At 53.4% G+C, this 17,657-nt stretch overlaps 2 protein-coding genes across 9 annotated transcripts in view; both read right to left on the minus strand.

Annotated features, from left to right (window-relative positions):
- The window catches only part of GPATCH8 (G-patch domain containing 8), a 173,739-nt gene that overhangs the window by 103,422 nt on the left and 52,660 nt on the right, over positions 1-17,657 (minus strand). The window lies entirely within an intron of this gene.
- The window catches only part of MYO1D (myosin ID), a 140,698-nt gene that overhangs the window by 8,234 nt on the left and 114,807 nt on the right, over positions 1-17,657 (minus strand). The gene's annotated exons all lie outside the window — the stretch shown is intronic.

Below are 17,657 nucleotides of genomic sequence, written 5' to 3' on the forward strand. Positions count from 1 at the left end.
CAGGCTGGTGTCTGGCAGGGCAGGGATGGGGATATATCTCATCTGGCCACTTGTGGGTTTGTGCAGCTTGCAGGACAATGATACTGGGGGTGTTTGGGCCCAGAGAAGAAGCCACAGCCCCCACTGTGAAAAGGAACCCCAAAGCAGCTTCAAAGGAGGCAAAGCAGGAGCGGCTGATTCTCAGTGTGGCCAGGTTGGGAAACCTGCACTGAAACCTTGTGGGCATTTTGTGCCTCCCCTGCATCACCTGCTGCTCCATGGGAAGGACTGACACTCTCCATGCCTGTGTCCACAAGAATTCCCAAACCCACTGTCCCCCAGGGAGCCAGGGCACAAGGAGCATGGCATGTAAATAATCCCAGGTGGATATTTCATTCCAGGGAGACAGATGTGCTGCTGCCAACTACCCAGAGACCCTCACACTTCCCCCCAGCTCTCCCACTGCCCCTCGCAGGACAGGCACGTCCCAAGTGTGGCAGCTTCAAAGCCCTGCCAGAAGAGATTTACACACTCAGAGCATGGATTTCCCCCAGTGAGACTCAGCTGACTTTGACAGCATCACCCCTGTGACTCCCTGGGCCTCCTCATCCTTCTCATCAGAGGCACAAAACACCTTTTGCCACCCAGCTCTTATTGGGACACGCTGGCTCAGGGGGCTGCAGGAGGCTAAAGCAAGGATCAAGGACCCTTTTTTTTTGGGTGCAAATCATTCCCCTTTGCTCACCCCAGAGCAGCTGGACGGGCACACACAGCCTGTCCCTCATGCAGCACGTGCTGCTCAGGGTTTGTGACAAACATCCCGAACCGCAGCGGGGTTTGCAACACCCGCCCGGTGAAACCCTCCCCGACCGAGGTCACCGAGCTGAACAGGTCCCTCCTCTCTCTGTGAGCAATTTTTCAGGATCATCTCCAGCCAAGTGACACACCTGATAACACTGAATTATATTATTTTTCCCCATCTTCAAGCCCAGCAAACGTTTGCAGTGCATTTCCCAGCCCGGCTCTGCTCGGCCCCATCACCTCGAGGCTGCGCCAAGAGGCTTTGCAAAAGCCGCTCGTCGGGGAGCAAGAGAAGCACCAGGCTGCGAGCAGAACGGAAAAACTCGACCCCCTCCGCTTCAAAAAGTGGCTTTCAAGCCTTTCTGGCTCAGACCTGCCCACGTGCTGCCTCTGCTGACATTTGGTTACCGGAGCAAACCGCAGAGTCGCTCCTGGGGCTGGGGAAGCACGCGTTCCACCGGCAGGCTGCGTCAGCAAGGCTGTTGTTTCCCTTTCAGTGAGAAACAAGAACTGTTCATATCTTGCCTGGTCCCAGTGCAAAGTGTCACACGTGTCCAGTGGCCAAGTCAGCTCTGAGTGCTCAGCTCTGAGTGCTGCTGGGACACTCCCATCGATCCGTGCCCGAGCCAGAAAATCCGCTTTCCTGGGATGGCAGCAGCTGCCAGAACACTGATGGGCCTTTCTCGTGACGTGTCTGCAGCAGATCCAGGTTTATTCCTTCCCCTCTGGCTGAGATGCAAACCCAGGCCATTAAGGATTTGGCTCTCTCATTCTTAAAATGCATTTATTGCCACTGACCCCGGAGCAGCCACTGAGCTGCACTTCCTTCCTTCTTGATTTAGGAACTGGGGCATTTGCACATCCAGGGAGAGCTTTCTGGAACAACAGTGCAATATTTCTGTCTCTCCTCCTTTGGTTCATGTGCTCCTGAGCAGATCCTGGGCTGAGGGGGCAGGGGCTGTTCCCACTCTCCCAAAATGCCATAAAACACCCAAACAGGTGAATGGGGAGCAGGTCCCAGCCAGGGGCATGCACCCCAAAGTCATTATTTTAGGGTGGGAAAGCCCCAGAAGCGTTTTTGAGACATCATTTTACAGGCACACTGTGCCTGAACGTGGCCCTTCCTCCAGCCTGGGAGATGCATGGGATACAAAGGGAGTGGAATTATCCTGTCTGACATGAAATCCAAGGCCAGCTTGGATGGGGATTGGAGCAACCTGGCCAATGGAAGGTGTCCCTGCCCATGCCAGGGGGTGGCATTGGATGGTCTGTCATTCTCAGGGTATTTTTTTCCTCCCCTGGTGACATCACACCCAGTGCCTGATGCCCTTTATCCCTCACAAAAGCTGATTTTGGGGGATGAGAAACACCTGCTCACTTACTAGGGGTATTTCCTGGGGACTCCACGACAGGAGGGAAGGAAAAGGATGGGATGAGCTGGGATGGGGCCTGTGGACACACGTCAGAGCCCAGCACCACGTGCTGCTGCCCTTCACCTCAAACCAGCCCTGCCCTCAGCAGCAGCAGCAGCAGCAGCTTCTTCTGCAGCCTCCAATTAAGAAGTCACATTTCTGAGCTATTCTGGGCCCTGGCAGAGCTCTGGGGAGTCAGAGCTCAGGCAGCTCCAGCTCCAACGTGGCTGTTGTGTTACATATTTTATGGGAACCACCACGCCAAAAATACGATCCAAAGCCCTTGTCTGGAGCAGAGGGAAGCAGCACAACGGCTCTTCTTGCTGGGGGGGAAGGGGGGATGCCAAGAACCAGCAGCAGAAATGAACCAGCACATAAATTAAATAAGACCACTTAGGAAGATGAGTGCAGAGCTGCCTCCTGTTTAGGACGTCGGGGACTCAATTCCCAGGCAGGTCGAGAAGCAGCAAAAGCCTTTCCTTGCATTTTCTTCCCATTGCTGGTCCTCCCCCTGGCCCAGCTGGTGGGATGGATTTCTGAAGTCTAAGGAAGAAATTCTCCTCCAAAAAAAACACCTCAGAGGGAATCCAGCACCTTTCAGTCACCTGGGATGTGTCTGTCCAGCTCCCACAAGCCTGTGAGGTACAGGGGGCTGTGAGGACAAGTGTGTGGCATTATTCAGATGTTTTCCACCCAAAATTTAAAAGGGGCAACAATTCTGGAGGACCAACAGCGGCTGCAACAGCTGATGGATGTTGGGAACAGTGAAGCTTTGCAGCTGACAGAACCCACAGTCATCCCAAAGGATGAGCAGCCCCATCCACTTTTCCCCCTGGGCCGTGAATTAAATGGATGTTTTCAGAGCCTGGCAGGGGTCTGGAGCCATGGAAGGGGTGAAGCTGCCCCTGAGCTTCCAAGAGATCCCCTAAAATATGACAGCAGGGTGTTGGGATGAGAGCTCTCCCCAGGTGAGGGGCTGGGAAGTGGGGCTTTGCTGTCACATCCCAGCTTTGCTTCAGTGCTGCCTTGCAGGGTGGCCCTGTGGCTGTCCCTGTCCCTGTCCCTGTCCCACCCACCCTGGCTGTGCTCCTGCCCACGGCCCGTGAAGGGGAACAGCTCAGCTCCTTTCTGTTCCACACACAGCCCTGCTGAGCTCATTAAAGCTGGGAATGCCCTGGGAGGGCTCTGACATCCCGGGGCACATCCTGAGCCCCCATCCAGGGGCACTGCAGGGAAGGGGGAGTGTCCACAGGCTGGGCTGGACATGGAAGGGATGATGGAGAATGACTGAAAGGTGATGGAAAGGCAATGGAGGGTGATGGAAGGTGATAGAAAGGCAGTGGAGGGTGATGGAGGGGGTGATGGAGAGTGACTGAGGGGAGATGGAGAGGAGCTGGAGGGTGATGGGTAATGAAGGGATGGGGTGATGGAGGAGCAATGGAGATGGAGGGAGAATGGAGGGGGTGATGGAGGGGTGAGAGGAGGGCAACAGAGGGTGATGGAGGGGAGATGGAATGACAACAAAGGGTGATCGAGGGCCAGTGGAGGAGATGGAGAGGAGATGGAGAGGTGATGGAGAGTCAGTGGAGGGTGATGGAGAGGCAGGGGATGGCGATGGAGAGGTAGTGGATGGTGATGGAAAGGCAGTGGATGGCGATGGAAAGGCAGGGGATGGCGATGGAGGGGGTGATGGAGAGCGGCTGCTCCCAGCGCCGCAGCTCCCGGTCGCTATGGCAACCTGGATGTTCCTCATCCCATCTGATGCCTCCTGGCTGCCAAGCAGGGCTGATGCAGAGCAGGGAGGGCTCAGCTACCGCTGCCGCCGATGGCTGCTGCGGGCACCCCGGATAACCCCTGCAGGAGCTCGGTTCTGCACGAACCCCCCCTTTCTCAGGGTTTTTTACACGCCCCGGGGGTTATTCCAGCCCCCCCCGCCGCTGCCACAGCCGAGGGGTTTCGGGCAGGGTGTCACCGTGACCTACTTAATGCGGGACGTGGTGACATCATGTCCAATTGCCAGTGGCTTCCCGGGCCTCCGGACCAGCTCTGTCCAGCAGCAAATGCTGAGCTAATCCTGCCCCGAGGGCAGATTCCAGCGAGGAGGCACGTTCTGTCGGGATAACCTTGCTCTGTCAGCACGGGAGACGTCTCCCCTCCGCTGACCTGGAACAGCTGCGCTGGATCCTGCCCCCGTTCCCAGGGCTGATCTGAAAACCCAGATTTTTCTCCTTTTCTAACAGAAAAACAGGAGAAACGCCACGGAAAAAAAAAAAAAAAAAAAAAAAAAAAAAAAAAAGAAAAGAGCTGCTGTTGTGCTGGATTCGGCTGCAGCTTTTTTTTCCCCAGGGAGCGGCTCCGTCCCGGGAGCAGCACTGTTGTCCCCCAGCCCCTGCTGAAGGGTCACACTTGCACCAGTGACACACCAGCGCCTTCCCCAGGGATTCAGGGCTCCCCAGCTCCATCCTGAGCGTGTCAACCCCGGAGTTTTCAGGGAATGGGAGCTCAGAGGGAGAGGGGAGAGGGTGCTCGTGGCGCGGTGCCAGCGAGGAAGGCGCCTCCTCCTCCTCCTCCTCCTCCTCCTCCTCCTCCTCCTCCTCCTCCTCCTCTTCCAGCATCCACACGGTGACATTTTAGCTGAGGAAGCTGAATCATCCTTCGGCTAATGACAGGCTTTTAAACCCTGATGCTGAGGAGCCTCGCTGACGTCCCTCCTGTTGAGAACACCCCTCGCCGTGGCCGGAGCCACCGGGACACACACAGAGTGATTTTTCCACCCCTGGGATTTCTGCCGTCTGATGGGGAAGGACGGGGCAGCAGGGACAGGACGTGGCAGCAGCAGGGACGCTGCAGGCAGCTCCCTGGTCCCTTCAAACACATCGTCCTGGCAAGGGGACAGCTGAAAACACGTTCCCAACCCCCGTGGAGCAGGGCAGGGAAGGGTCAGGCAGAGGTTGAGGGGTGGGAAGGGGAAGCTGCACTCAGGGTGACTCAGGGCACAGACCTCTCGTTGCTCCATCACCACAGCCAGGTTTTAGTTCTGAAGCAGCTCCTGCTTCCCCGGGGCAGGAGAACACCCAGGGCCCTCAAGAGGAGCCCAAAGAGGCACAGCAACAGTGCAGGGCTTAAATACACAGCTTAGATACACGAGGAGGTCAGAAGGAAGCCAAGGAGCAGCTCGGACCGAGGTTGGTGCTACTGAAAAATCCCTGAGCTGGGCCCGAGGTCTGAGGAACAAACACCCAGGTCATGGAGTGACTCAGATCACCTGGTTTTGGCTGATCCCTGCAGGCTACAAGCAGAGTTCCAGGGGTGGAGGGTGTTTTAGGGATGATTTGAGCAGGTTTACAGCTGTTCTCAGGATGATGCACCTCAGTCTACACCAAACCTGCCCAGCAACGTTTGGCCAGCACAAAGGACGGGAATGGCTGGTCATTAAAGAGAAACTGGAGAAAAGAGAAGACAAGAGCAATGAATGCAGCAGAGTAGATGAACTGAGGAGGAAGGGGGAATCTGGAAGGGAGAAGGAGGACTGAGCAGGGCTGTGGTGATAATGAAGGGAAAAGTCGCTTCTACTGCCTCCAAAACTCCCGTTGCATAGAACTGTCCATGCAGGAAAGCCCAGCGCTGACATCACCTCTGGATCAGCATTACAGCATCCCAGTGACACACTTTGAGCCTAATCAAATTTCAGGCACGACGAAAACCGTCACTGTGCCGGTCGGAAGCATCGGAGTGAGTCGGGATCGAAGAGGCAAAGCCCGAGGAGAACAAAGGACGGGGCGGGTCCTGCGAGCAAGACCTTCCTTCCATCCAACTTTAAAAAGGCAAGAAGCCAACTCCTTTCAGCAGGGCAGGTACCACAGAGGTATTTAAAAAGAGGAATTTCGTTCTGGGCTCTGACTGTCCCCTCCAGGACCCGGGGGGTAGGTGGATGAGCCTAAGCCAAGGTGACAGCCGACCTGGCGGGAGTGTGGCACCAGCCACAGGCGCTCCTGGCTCAGAGAACTGAGCTCAAAAACACAAACCTACAGTCGAGGACCAAAGGCAGCCTGTCCCCTGCATTTCAAGCCAGCTGAAAGCACCCAAATTTCCCCGTGTTGCCTTAACATTATGCATTCACGCCACTGCAAGGCATCAAGGACACGGCTCAGAAGCAGGCTGTGGCAGGGAAATCAGTGTTTTATGTGACAGCAAAATGACAGGCAGGATTTTAAGTGGATTTTATGTATTCAGAGGGGTTGAGCAGGCAATTTGGGGTTTTATTATTGCAGGAGCGTTTGCTGAGATGTTCCAGAGTGGTCTCAGTATCACTTCTGCAAAGTAAAGGGCTCTGAAGCTGCAATCCCAGAATGAAAATGCTGCCACTTCTGCTTCCCTTTGTTCTCTTTATTCCCTGATACATTAGCACAATTCACACAGGCAGGAAAAAAGGCAACTTGCTGTGAAGAGAGACAACTACATCTTATTTAAATACCTGACCTATTTCTGCATTTCCTTTGCCTCACTCCACGAGGTGTCTGGATTTGCAGAAACAGCTGAAAAAATGTGTTGGATCGTCTGAAAAATACTCTCCCCTGTGGCAAAGCTGGCATGAAAAACAGGTGCACAAACAAAGGGATTTTTACTTATAGAAATGAAAAGTTTTGAAGGGAAGATGCACATTGCCAGGCTGGTTCCCACTGTCACAAAATCAGGGGATGGTTGGAAGGGACCTTAAGGCCCATCCAGCCCCATTTCCATGTCAGGGTGTCACTGGGACTGCACTGGAGAGCAACACTGTTATAAACACAGCATGGACACAGCCACCCATCCTGGGAACACCGCAGATCCAGTGGGATTTGCCCCAGATCCACCCTGCAGGTGATCTCCTGCTGCAGATCCCAGGCTGCATCCACGTCCCTGCCCTATCACTCAGGTTGTTTTCATGATCCCAGGAGCACCTCACCCAGCTTTTGGCCCCAGGAAAGGGGCAGGGACTGTTCAGCCTGAAGGGAGGGATGGCTGGTGACTGCCTGTGACCCAGCAGTGAGGCCGTGGAGCCTCCTCCTCCCTGGAATAACCACGGCTCTGTTCCCAAGCAGGCTTGGGGTGCAGCTTGAGAGCACAGCCACAGGAAAATGCCTTTAATGACTGTCTGGCACAGTCTGCACTCTCAGCTCCAGGAGAATTGATCCTTCTTCCTATCTCTGCTTGCAGAGAGGGCAGCTTTTCCCCGAAATGCTATTTATGAACCTCTTCCTCCTTCCCTCCCCTCACCTGCTGCTGCGTGTGGACCAGAACGAAGGCCAAGGGCTGGGATTCCTGGCAGTGCCACTGCCCTGACTCCAACAGCGTGGCCATTATCCCAAACAACCTGTGACCCTCTGGATTCATCCCTCTGGATTCATCCCACTCCCTCAAAAACACCCCACAGGGATTCTGGGCTGCTGCATTTCTCCACAGACAAACAAATTTGTCAAAAAATAAGCCATGGCATGAGATATCCTTGAGGCTTCCAGCCCAAGGGGATCACTGATCACTTCCCAGGGCTGTGCAAGGACAAGCAACTCCACCCAAGAGTGGAGCTTCACCATCACCAGCCCCATCTTCCAGCAGGTAGCATTATCCCCATTTTCTGTTCCCATATTTCGCTGGGAGAAATCAGCACTTCTACACGTGGCCCTGAGAAATCTGCTACATCAACCCAGTGCCTGCGAAGCCAGAGCCATTAACAAAGCAAATCTCCAGGGCTGGAGCACTCAGCATTCATTTGTTTTGCTGCAGTCACTCCAGCTGAGCAAAATATCCACCCCCCAGTTCCTCATCAGCCTCCATCCTCCCTAAATCTCTCGCTTTTCCCGTGATAAACTGAGCAGCTGAGCTGTGCACGGGGAGGAACGAGCTGCAAAGCAAACCCTTCTTCCCCCAGAACCTGATGAACTCTTTGTTCCAAGGCTGTCACGTCGGCTCAAGAGCCTCCCTGTTATGTTTTCTCAAGAGCCACTGCAGTGACAAGATAAGATGCCACCACTGGGAAATAATCTCTGGGAGAAGAGCCGTCCCTGCCGCATCCAGGGCTCTGCCCCCACGTGAGGTGGCTGCAGAGCTCAGGGGAGCACCCCCCATATGCCAAATTAACCCCTCAGCTCGACAACACTTGCACAAGAACTATCTCACACTGGTGGTAACACTTCCAAATACTTGATATCCCAGAATATTCCGAGCTGGGAGGGCCCTACAGGGATCATCGAGCCCAACTCTGAATGGGGACTGAACCCTCCCCACCAACATCACAGACGTGGAATATTCTTAAACCCAGCCCTAAAGCACTTCAGGGGCTTGGCCTTTCAGGCCACAGATTTTTGGTTGCAGTGACAGAGGAGGATGTGGGGGGGGGGGTTGCAGTAAAAAAAAACAAAAGGAAGAAAAAGATGAACCCAAATCCTTTTGCGAAACATCCGCTCTGGGTCTCGTGACTGTCCCAGCACTGTGAACTGGCCCCTTCTTCCCCCCTCCCCCAGCAGCCCAGACCTGCTCTGCCAGATCCAAACAGCTCTGCAGGCAGAACACACTGAGGGACAACAGCTGATGACAGCCTGGGTAACACAACAACTGGACCCAAGGACACGGGGGCAGAGCGTGGAAACCCAAAACCCGCCGGGAGAAGCCCGAGGATGAAAAGGAGCGAGCACGGGGTGTGAGCCCTGGGTGGAGAAGGGTTGATCTCTCCTGGTCTCTGCCCTGGCACACACCCTGCTCTTATCAAGGTGCCCTGAGTGATGGATGTGTTACAGCAAAGCTGGGCACTGGGAAACTCTCTGTCTCTCTGGGTGAATGTCCACGGCCTGGCAGGACAGGCCGTTTGCTCAGATGGTTAGAAAGGGTCTGCCCAGCCTTGAGGTCCATGAAAACCAAATTTCCCCAGGGCTAAAACCCTGGAGAGCCAACAGGCTTATTGAGATCACTGAGAAACAGAGGTCACAGAAATCTGCTGCTGCCAGCCCAGGTGAGCTGCTTGGTGAGCCAGGCTGTGAAACACCCACCTGAGAACGAGCTGGCAGCTCAGAAATCCACTGCTGGGCTTTGGTGGGACACTGACCTGCACTCTCATGCAGTGAGGTAGAGTCTGCTGTAGCATCATCCTTTCACATGATGCTGGAAGCAGATCACAGAATCAGGGCATAGTTTTGGGTTGGGAAGGACCTTGAAGCTCATCCAGTTCCACCAGGGACACCTTCCACCAGCCCAGGTTGCTCCAAGCCCCGTCCAACCTGACCTTGGACACTCCCAGGGATCCAGGGACAGCCACAGCTTCTCTGGGCAACCTGTGCCAGGGCCTGCCCACCCTCCCAGGGAAGGATTCCTTCCCAATATCCCATCTAACCCTGCCCTCTGTCAGTTTGAAGCCGCTCCCCCTCGTCCTGAACTTTTTGGATCAGCACTTCCCAGAGGTGATGACACTCACTCTCTGCACCTTCCCACGACTCCACTCAGGGAGGAACCAGCTCCCTTTAAATTACTGCAGGTAATTATTGCCGAGTTCCTGCAGCACAAGAGGGAAAACAGCTGGAATTACTGGCTCCATGTGCAAACACTGGTGACCAGGAGAAAGCTGCTGACAGGTAATGAGGTGCTCCCTGGGCAGTGCAAGCACCGAGGTGACGAATTGGAGCCTCTCTGTTCGCTTCGGCTTTTTTTTTTTTATTTTTATTCCTTTAATAGGATGTTTAAATTAAAACCAAGCTCTGATTTGAACCTTACCAAGGTGGGCTTTGCTGTGCACACAGGGAGAAGCTCCCCAGGCTGAGGTAGATCGGTGCAACTCAGCACCTTCACTTTCTGAGGATACTTCTGTCGAGCAGGAGCTTCATTAACTCACCCAACAAACACGACTAAATCCATCCAACTCTGAGTACTCAACACCCTCGTGCCAAGAGGACAAGCCACGCGCCCAAACTCTTGCCATTATTGAGATTAAGCTTTGAAAACAGAGGTGTGAAGTGAGGGGGGGAAAAAAGAGGCTCATCCTGCAGATTTCACGGCTGGGCTTTGGAAGGATTTGAAAGGACTTTTTCCACCCGAAACGATTCTGGCTAATTATCCCATTTCCCACCACGCAGACAAACGGTCCAACCGAGCCCTGAGCACTCCAGATCTGCTGCAGAGAATTTAACTCCCGCTTGAGATAAAGGAGCAAGGGGTAAGAGCAGATGATTTACAGCCCACATGGAAACGTGATCGGCGGCAGCACATCCTGGGACTCACACCCAGCGAGCCCGGCCCCAAGAGAGCAGCTGTTAACAGGAGCCTAAGGAAGCACTTTAAGAGCTGTATTGAATTTCAAAGGCATCCCGGCTGGAATTGGGCTGGGCAGCAGGAGAGGCTCCTGTTCCCATCTGCCATCTCCTTGGATAGCAGCATTCCAGTCTTTGGCCTGAGTGATGGGAGAGGTAACAGCGGAATAAATGACCAGAGGAAAGAAAGGTAACTTATTGGGGGTTTGCTGGTTAATTCACAGCCTCTCTACTCCCCAAAGCCAGCCCTGGCAGCCCCCAAACTGCTCCCCACCAGAAGGCAGGAGGAGAAAACACAATTTGCTCAAAGCCACAGACAATCCCCCCACACACACCTTTCCATGCACTATCGATTTTAAAGAAGCTGTTTGGGAATGGAAAACTCCTGGAGCAGGCAGGGTGTCCCTGTGGGAATGGCTGGCTCTGATTTGCAGCAGAAGCTGCCACACAGTGCTGGGCTCCACACAGACCTCGGGCTTCACCTCAGTGCCACTGACACCTAACAGGCTCTCAGGATGGATGCAGTAGCTTGTGCTGGCCTATTAATTGCTGCTTGCACTGCTGAAACCATCCACGTGCTCCTCCTGTTCCTGTGAGAACCATCCTCACGCTCTCTCTTGGCCTGCTGTGAAATCCCCAGCGCTTCCTGCTGGCCAAGCTGAGTTTGAGGGAACTGGAGCCTCCCCTGAGGGGAAGCTGGACAAGCTGCAGAGCAGCTCAGGTCCAGTCCAGCAGCTCCTCCACGTCCTGGTTCACGCAGGAAACCACAACCCAAATCCGGCCTCGCTGCAGCTGCCATGGCCACAGAGTGGGAGCAGCTGGATCCCACCTTCCCAGAGGGACACTGTGGGGATGTTCCTGTACAGGAGGAACATCCTGGAGTCATGGAATGGTTTAGGTTGGGAGGGACCTCAAAGCCCATCCAGTGCCACCCCAGCTGTGGGCAGGGACACCTTCCACCAGCCCAGGTTGCTCCAACCTGGCCTTGGACACTCCCAGGGATCCAGGGGCAGCCACAGCTTCTCTGGGCAACCTGTGCCAGGGCCTGCCCACCCTCACAGCCAGGAATTCCTTCCCAATATCCCATCTATCCCTGCCCTCTGGCTGTTTGAAGCCATTCCCCCTTGTCCTGTCACTGCTACAACCACACCACAGACGTGCTGTCACCACCTGCTGCTGCTTCTTGACAGCATCCCCCTCCACCTGTTCTTCCTCTCCAGGTTTATTGGATGAGGAAAAGCCAGAAGGCAAGTGATGGGCTGCAGTTTGGCCATGAGCACAGTGACAGCTTTGAAAGGGATTTTCCCAAAATTCCCTCTTTAGAGTCTGAATGCAAAGGTCAGAGCAGGAAGGAAAGATCTGAACCCTCAGCCGGAGTGTCTGCCTGTGCCACCCTGCTCTCTCAGGGCAGCAGGAAGCCTGAGATGGCTCTCCAAGTTTTTCCAGGCATTTTTTCCTTCACTGGCTACAGGTTATTTCCCAGTTCCCGCTCCCAAAAAGCCAGAGGTGTCCAGCCAGGGGTGCTCCCATTGGGGTCCATCCCAGTCCCACTCTGCCACTGCTGGTCCCTGGAAAAGGAGCTCACAGAACAATCCAGGCTGGAAGGGGATCACTGAGGTCACTTGTTCCAGGTTCCTTTCCTGACTGGGGCCAGCTTGAAAATTAAACCCAATTTTGGGACTAGGGAGGAAGCAAACCCTGTTATACCTCATGGGAATATTGGGGGGGCTGAGCAGGACCAGCTGCTCCCAAACTTCATCCCTGGCTGAGGCATTGGATGGGAACAATTCTCATCTGCAGGATCCAAAGGAGATGAAACCCCCAGGGATGAGCTCTCTGCTTGCACAAGGACACGGAGCAAAGGCAGAACAGGGTGCTGTGCTATTTCCAGCTGCCTCCTCCTCAACTCCTAGGGGTGGAATTTTACCTCTGGAGTGTTGACTGCTTTGTAGGAAGGATTTAAAGACTACTTACCAAAAAAAAAAAGGTAATTAAAACCTAAATTAAAGCGATGCCGAGTCAATACTTTCCATTTCAATTGTTCTCCAAATTCAAAATAACATTTCCAATTTGCCACAGAGATTTACTGCCCCTTTTTCTACCATTTTACTAAAACAAACTCCAAGTGCTGGGTTTTGAAATGATAAAGTCTGTAGAAAGCCCCTTTGGCAATAAGCTTCCAGCACGATTCCTTAACTCTGCAGCATCTAAAGTGACTTCAAATTAAAAGAATATTGAAGCACTGTCATTACTTTGATTACTGAATCAACAACTTGATTTAGTAAAATCACTGGCAGCTCACAAAGTATTAACAAGAACAATTAACAAGGGCTGGCAGTTATATTTAGTGTTTTGGAGTTATATTTACAAACTGAACTCAGCCTGGAATCAATACAGCTGAAAATCCTCCCCGCTCTCATTCTTTTAACCTTTCTGGTTTTGCTTTGGGAAACCAGAAAATGCTCAACACAAGCTCTGAAATAGAGACCAAACCAGTGGCTGGACTCGATCTTGGAGGTCCTTCCCCACCCTTAAAGATTCTGTGATTCCATCACAGGTTAATGCTCCTTACCTGGGCCAAAATCCCTCTGGTAAATTAAGAGCCCAGAAAAATCATTTTCCCACAGCTTTCAATTTTTAGGTCACAGACAGCTTTTAACCCCCTAAATAGACTATTCCTGCTCCTCTGCCCTTGTGCCATTAGACAGGGAAAAATTAAATTCCCACGTGGATGCTCAGAGTTGGGAATTGGGGGACGGGGGGGGGGAATCATCCCCAGCAGGGAATGGCACGCTGGGGATGGAAAGGGCTCCACCACGGCACGTGCTAAATTTAATGAGTCACTGGCCTTGGAGAACAGGCAATGCAGCCTGTGCCTCCTTATGTAATCTTAAGTGCAAACAGATTTGGTGAATAAGCAGTTTCCAGTCCTAAGTGGGCTCCTCGTTAATAAAATGTCAAGTAATGAGCTGCTGCAGCGCCGGTGATTGATGGCCAGGGCCGCCCCTGGCTCAGAAAGGGGGGGCAGAGCTTGCTCTGTGTCACCTGCTTTGCCAGAAAACCCTGGCATTAAGGGGAGGGGGTGCCTGGCACGTGGATCTGGGGTGGCTTCACCCACTGGCACCACAAACCCTGCTGGAGATTTTGGGAGGGATCAGCAGCCCCTGCTCCCCAGGGTGCATCCCATGGCTTTCCAGGTGTCAGGACAACTGAACTCCCCTCCTTTCCTCCTGAACTGGTGGAAAACTCCTCCGTGGGGACAGGCACGGGGGGAGCTGTGCCTGGGCTGGGGGAGTGAAGAAGGAGGAGGTGTCAGCTGCTGACCAGAGGGGTGTGAAGGGACAAAGCCCAGGAGCCAAATTAACCCTCCTCAGGTGGCAAAAGCCCTGGGCAGACACCCCTGGGGGGAGGTGAGAGCAGAAGGGCTGTGTTTGCCTTTTGAGGGTGACAGGAGCTGTTTGACCCAAGCACCAAAGCGGCTCACAGCTGTTTTGGGCAGTGCTGACGTGGAGCTGGATGTGGTTTAACAGCAGCTTGGTTTAGCTCGAGGAGCTCCATCAGCAAGTGAAAATGAAAGCAGGCACAAAGCCCAGCTCTGCTGCTGCTCAGGTCCACCTGCTTTCCTGCCCCACTGAGGTGGGTGCAGCAGCACCACACTCACATACAGGTGGTTTTATTTAAAAAAAAAAAAAGGAGTGAATGTGGTTGTTGGTCAACATGAGGAGGGAGCAGTGGGCAGCAAGGAGCTGGGAGTGTGGTGGGAAGGAGGGAGAGGGGGGACTGGTCACTGGCAGGGAGCAACTCACCCTCTGCCCACACTCAGCTCATCTGGAACCACTCAGATGGTGCCAGAGAAGAAACAAAGGACAATTTTATCCCTGTTCTCCAAAGCTGACCTGAAGCTCCATCAGCTCCAGACACACCAGAGGGGTTTGGCCACGCAGCATCACTGGGCTTTGTCCTGGACAGGCAGTGCCTCCCCTCCCCTCCCTCATAGGCCAGGGCTTCCACCTCCCAACCCTGTCCCACCCACCAGTGCCAAGGTCACAGCCTCACCCCCATCACGCCCTGCAGCCACACTGTCACCCCCTTCACACACTGGGCGAGTGCCCAATCTTCCTGCCAGCCCTGACCGAGTGACAAACAGCATCTGAGGCAGAGCCAACACTGCACAGGCTGTTTAAAAGCCCCAGGTTTGCTCAAGGGCAGAGTAATAAGACAAATAGTTGAAAATAGGGATATTCCAGTTTAAGGAGCGGCGGAGATTTTTGGTACCCGGATCCTGGCAAATCCTCTCCCCGTGGGAGCTGTGCTGGTGCCCAGCCATGAGTCCCAGCCAGGTCCCTGTCACTGTGTGGGCCAGGGCTCCTCTTTGTGCACAGCAGGGACTGGCACAGGCCCCTCACTGTTGGTGACCCCAACACTGTGCCAGCAGTTCCTGCACTGCCTTCCTCACCCGGACCAACCTTTCCCTATTCCCTCCCACCCAGACTGCAGATCATCAGAGAACTGATAAGGCCAAATCTGGCCTTCAATCCAAATTCATGATGAATAAACCTTTCCCAGACCTCTGTCAAGGGTGTTGGATGTGCTGTTTCTGGAGGAAATTCCTTGTTTTTTTGGCCTGATCTCTTGGAACACGTTCCCATTGTGGTGTGGCACCGAGCACAGCCTGGCCTGGAACAACCAGGGGGGCTTTTGCTGCCTTTTTACCTCCCTGCCAAGGTCTTTGCAGGCAGTTGGTGGGGGAGGAAGAGGAAGAAGATGGATTGTCCTCAGCCCCTTGGAAATCCTTGGTAATTGCTGTTAAAGGAAGAGGCCCTTCAGCTGGAACAGGAGCATCCCCTGCCAAGGTTATCCCAGGGATTACCAGGACAGGGAGCCACAAAGATGACAGACATGACACTGCTGGAGGCCTGACAGTGGTGATCTCCAGGGATCCAGGAGGGTTCACAGTTCCAGAGCCAGGACACCTCCTGGAAACTGCAAAGACCTTTCCTTTGCCACCATCCACCAACACAGCCAGAGGTCAATCTGACCTGAACCACCCGTGAGGATCCTGCTGCAGTTTGGCCTCAGGGCTCAGCAGGGAGGTTCTCACCCCTTGGGGCTGTCTGGCATTCCCTGGCCCTTCTATTCCTGAACACACAGTGGGGTCAGACTGGGATATGGGATGGTTTGGGGCTGCAAACCAAGTGAATGTGCAGAATGGAGAACGTTTTTGTTGAGTGTTCAGAGATCACAATCAACCCAGCTCTGGAAGGAATCCTCAATAAGCTGATAAACTGACCTTATCAAGTGCTAACATCGTTTGTTTTTCCGCATTTTAAACCTTGCTCGTGCCTCTTTTGTGAAAACATTTCCAGCATGTCCTTTTCTCCATCACTCCGTGGACAGCAGGAGCCACCACCACCACCACTCTAGGAAATGTTGCTGTGAGTAAATACTCTGCTCTGGAAATCCTCCCTCTCACAAATACACAGAATTTCTTTCCTCATGTTGTCAGGAGACCCTTTTTTATCCTGAAGTTGCAGGAGCACAATGCTGTGATGGTGGATTGCTGGTTTGACAGATCACACATCTCAATGACCTGCCACCATTTTTCTCTTTGAAGATTATCCAGGACTTCCTTCCCAAAGCACTCACCTGCACAGAATTCTCTCCCTCTGAAGGTACCAGACTGGATAACGTGTTTAAATTCCTCCAGTTTTGTTGGCAGCATCCCCTGGTTTTATCCCTGTGCATAACACAACTGTCTCAAGGAGATGTTCTACTGAACATCCTCCTGTGATCCTGCAGAGCTCTCCAGGATTGCCTCCAGACAGCCCCCAGAGGCTCCCTCTGCACTTCACAAGCCTTTGACTCCAGCAGGTCCAAAGAAATCAGCCTTAGGATGAGTCAGGAGCTGTTGGGATGGTTTCTAAAGGCATTATTTGGGCTCCAGCTTTTGAAGGAGCAAAAGCCTCAGCAGAGGATGTTCTATGAGGCCAAGGAAGCTGGGAATGCTTGGCCTGAAAGATGGGAAGCTTTTTTTTTTTCCCCCCAATCCATGACTCCAAATAAAAGATTTTAGCTGAAAACTCAACCTGTGAAGGCTCAGTCCTGAAGGAGCCCATTCCACTTGGAATTCTGGAGGCAAAGGAGTCTGGGGAGAGGGTTTTTCCACCGTGCAGCTTCACAGGCAGACACGCAGCAAACACTTCTCCAAGCCCAGACGTTTCCCAAGCACCCCCAACACATCTATTTTCAGGGCTGGGATGCTGCAGGAATAACTCACAGTGGAAACACCAGCAGAGTGTTATCATTTGTTTGGGAAGAGCAGCAGGACAGGAGGGAAAAGCCCCCCCACCTCCTGCCATTCACAGCCAGCTGGGAAATGTTTTCCTCTGCACTCCTAATTTACTGGGCAATTTTACTGCCCTGATTGCACCCTCAGGGACAGCTCTTGGCTCGAACTGGGGGTGTTTTCTGCATTTTATATGTGTTTGAATTCACATCATCCCAGAGATACCACTTTGTTACCTGAGAAATTGGAATTTATGGAGACACTGGAGAGGAGGAACCAATTCCTTTGGCTGTGCTTCTCCTGACCAGCTGAGCCTCTGTTTGCATCACCACATGGACACTGGAAGTGTCCAAGGCCAGGTCAGGGGGCCCTGAGCAGCCTGGTCTGGGTGGAAGGTGTCCCTGCCTGTGGCAGGGGGTGGGACTGGAGGAGCTCTGAGGTCCCTTCCAACCCAAACCATTCCCTGATTTTATGGCATTCCATCATTTTTATATTTTCACGAGAGTTATTGTTAAGCAAATGCCTAAATACCCAAGGCAAAACAATCTGCTGTGTGTTCTCAAGCTCTGCTTGACTTAAACCAGACCCTGGCAGGAGACCAAACAGATTTTGGCCACTGGTCTCTCAAAACCTTCATTTTGGGGGTTTCTCAAAGGATCATTTTGCTCTGGAACATGAGGGTGGCTCCTGGAGTTCCTCACACACACGGGGGGAGCCTCTCCCAGCTCATCCCACGCTGAGTGCCCTCCTGGGAAGCCACAGGCAGTGTTCCTGTGCCCTGGGGTGGGGGAGGAGGGCAAACCCCAATGCCCTGCCAGGGGAGATGCCCCAAAGCTGGAGCACACAGACACAGCCCTACTAAAACCCCTTCTGAAAGAAAATAAACCTAAATCTGGGCACAATCTC

The sequence above is a fragment of the Myiozetetes cayanensis genome, unplaced genomic scaffold (genome assembly GCF_022539395.1).
Source record: "Myiozetetes cayanensis isolate MyiCay16 unplaced genomic scaffold, myiCay2020 scf58, whole genome shotgun sequence".
In the NCBI taxonomy this organism is placed as follows: Eukaryota; Metazoa; Chordata; class Aves; order Passeriformes; family Tyrannidae; genus Myiozetetes; species Myiozetetes cayanensis.